At 43.6% G+C, this 3,327-nt stretch overlaps 1 pseudogene; it reads right to left on the reverse strand.

Moving 5' to 3' along the window:
* Positions 1-697: 697 nt before the first annotated feature.
* LOC114619888 lies at positions 698-2,108 on the reverse strand (annotated as a pseudogene).
* Between the last annotated feature and the right edge of the window lie 1,219 nt (positions 2,109-3,327).

Below are 3,327 nucleotides of genomic sequence, written 5' to 3' on the forward strand. Positions count from 1 at the left end.
TGATTTATTTTCCTTTAGAAGGGATTTAGGTATTTGTTTTATCTGTGCGATTACAGATGATGCAATTATTTCAATCTGAGAAAACTGTTTTTGTTAATAGACATACACTCATCTCATCTCGAGAGGTTGCTGACTTCTTGCTCATAACTCTGAATCTGGGTTATACACTGTGCTCTTGCAAATCTTCACAGGCAACCCACTTTGGAACTGTTCCTCTCTGAAACTTTCATTGGTGAAAGCAAAGCTTGGCTTATTATAAAGTCATATTAAAAATCTAGTAGGGTAATTTATGAGGAAATAGAGTAGAAAGTACTCAGAGCAGCCATGATTCTGATGAGTGGAGAAAATCAAGTTGGTACTTTTTTTTTTTATTTCAAGATATTTTATTTTCAAAATGGGTCACAACACAAGCTTTTGGCCCATTCTGCCAATGTACAAGCTACAAATGCTTACTCAGCAGCTGAGGGACACATGTTAGTATCATGTCTGAAAAGTGAATAAAAATCCATATAAAACAAATATTCAAAGTTTCCATAGGAACACAATAAGTGTGACCCCCATCTCCTAACCTTCCAAACTGCATTGGTGCCACCCTACTCTCACAAAGACATTCCAGACTAGCAGTAACTAAGTTAAATGGTCCCCCCAATGCCTTAATTCAAGCTAAACTTGCAGGTAAGAGCTATAAGAATGGCATCTACACGTTGATCCTAGCAGCGCCAGGGTGACTGTCCATCCCGCTCTCCTGAGCACAAGACATGGGCAGAGTGCCAACATCCTGCTCCTCCACTTCTGGTGGGAAGCCATGGCTCTGGATCTGCTTCATGAGTTGCCACATTGGCCGTGACATCACATAGTAGATGTTTGGCCTCTGGAACCCATTGAAAGTAGAAGCAGCAGCAACGGTGTGTGCACCCATGTTCTCAAACAGCATCCAGTCGCCCACATGCATTTCAGGCAGGTTACAGCGCTCAACGATTCGATCAAAGCCATCACATGTTGGTCCCCAGACGCTGGATGAGTAATACTTCTCATCTGGCTTGGGTCTCTCCTGCAGCAGGGCCTTCACATGTGCATGATCGTAAAGAATGCAGTTAAATGATCCATATACTCCATCATTCACATAATACATGAAGGCTTGCTCATCTGACTCATCTTCATCGTCTGAGCCGGTCTGCTCCTTCCACACGTTTTTTTTCTTTCTTTTCTTTTCTTCAATTATGTTGACGGAAAGTGTGAAAGCTGAGGTGACATAGTATCTGCCTGGCTCGGCTATGATTCTCATTTCAGAGTCTGCTGGGAAGTACTTGTCCAGAACTGGGTTGATTACACTGGTGATCTCTTCAAATTTAAGCTTTGTATCTTTAGATCCAGGAAAGCCATCACCAATATCAAGCAGATCCATGCTGAAGCCAACTTCTGTTTCCATGTCAAATACGCAGCGGGCATCTGACACTGCCTACACGAAGGTCTCAGGGTCAGTACATCCACTGCCCACATGGAAGCTGACACCAATGACATCAATATTTAGTTCTTTTGCCCGTTCCAAGAGAAGCCTGCTGGTTTTGAGTGTGGCACCAAACTTAACACTGAGGCGACAAACTGCTTTGGAGTCATCAGTGGCAATCCGTAAAACCAACTTTGCCTTTGGATGTGCTCTGGCAACTTTCATCAATTCAATTTCACTGTCAAAAGTCATCATCTGGACTCCATTACTGGCAGCATACTTGATTTGCGACACTTGTTTACATGGATTTGCATAGATAATCCTCTCTGGAGGCACCCCAAGCCCCTGCACCAACTGTATTTCAGTCTTGCTTGCACAGTCAAATCCTGTCCCGATAGCAGCCAGGGTGCTCACGATGGCTCTGCTGTCATTACAATTGACTGTATAAAAGGGAGTAACACGGGGAAGAGCTTTTAACCACCTCAGATGCTTCTTTAGAATGTCTCCGAGGTCCGCAACATAGAAAGCATCCTTATCGTCAGAGGAAGAGACTTCATTGATTTTTTGGTCCAGAATGTCCTTAGCAGTAAAGCCTTCATCGAGGATATGGCAGTCAAACTCTTCCTTCGTAAAGCTACTCATGGTTCTCAGTGTGCCTACAGAAAACCTAGAGATCGAATCAATTATTGCCAGCTCCTCACAAGGCCAACTTATCCAAGAACTCTGAATGCTGTCTCCTTGGAGCGGTGGAAGCACTCACAGTACAGTGGCTCCACTGCCCGGACCCATGGAGATGCCGAACCCCGAGGAGCGCCAGCGCTGTTCGCCAGTCAGCTGGCTCGACAAGCCCACCACAGACACTGACCCGAGGTGGCGCCAAGCTGCTAACTGAGGGCGGCCAGCGGCTGCAGGGACTGACCAGGTTGGTACTTTTTAATGCAGAATCTTTGTTCATATGTCACCAAAGAAAAGCTTTGGCAGTTAAGAACTCCACAAAACCCCATTAAACCAACACAAACACCCCTTTTAAAAAGCACAAGTGAAATAGCTATAGTAAGTGGACAAACAAGAAGATGCTTTAAGTACATAAAGAGTTAGAGAAGAGGTACACAGATGAAAGAGCAAAGGAATTTAACGTACAGAGAGCTGGAGTGAGATGGAGTGTAAAAACTGGAAACAAGGAAGGCACATTTTTTCAAATGCTAAAATTCAAAAATGACTTTGAGTATCTGCTATGAGACGTGATGAGCTCTCTGAGGTCTTAAGAAAATGATAAGGCACAGGGTCTCACTCAGAATAAACAGAATAGTCTCTGCTGGAAACGGCTGCATAAACATGACTGGAGCAATGGCAATATCAGTGAAGATATTAATGTGCAAGGGGGAAAATTTCATGAGGTCCTGCCCTAGACAAAGAACTACAGGTAACCAACGACTGTGGAGCAGGGTGTTAATCTCTTCCAGGGATGTGATGTGTCTCTTTATTGGTCTGGAAGCCATATACATACAAATAGCATACATAAACTCAGTAGATTGTGTGTGTGTGTGTGTGTGTGTGTGTGTGTGTATGTATATACATATACACAAATATATGTAAAAATAATAATAAAAGAGAAAGAGGTTGAATTTGAAGGTTTGGGGAGTAGGGAAATGGTTTGAGGCATGAAAGGGAGGAAAAGGTGATATAATTCTATTTCAATTACAACATGTTTAAAACACTGAAGGTGAGAGATGGCTAAGTTGGTAAAGCACCTGCCATGCAAGGTGAGAATGTGAGTTTGGATCCCAGTACCAATAGAAAATCTGTGCAGGGTAGAGGGTGCCTACAACCCTAGTGTTGGTGGAGTCTGCACTGGGGCAGGGACAAGAAGAGTTCTGGTG

The sequence above is a fragment of the Grammomys surdaster genome, unplaced genomic scaffold (assembly GCF_004785775.1).
Source record: "Grammomys surdaster isolate TR1022 unplaced genomic scaffold, NIH_TR_1.0 165, whole genome shotgun sequence".
Taxonomy (NCBI): Eukaryota; Metazoa; Chordata; class Mammalia; order Rodentia; family Muridae; genus Grammomys; species Grammomys surdaster.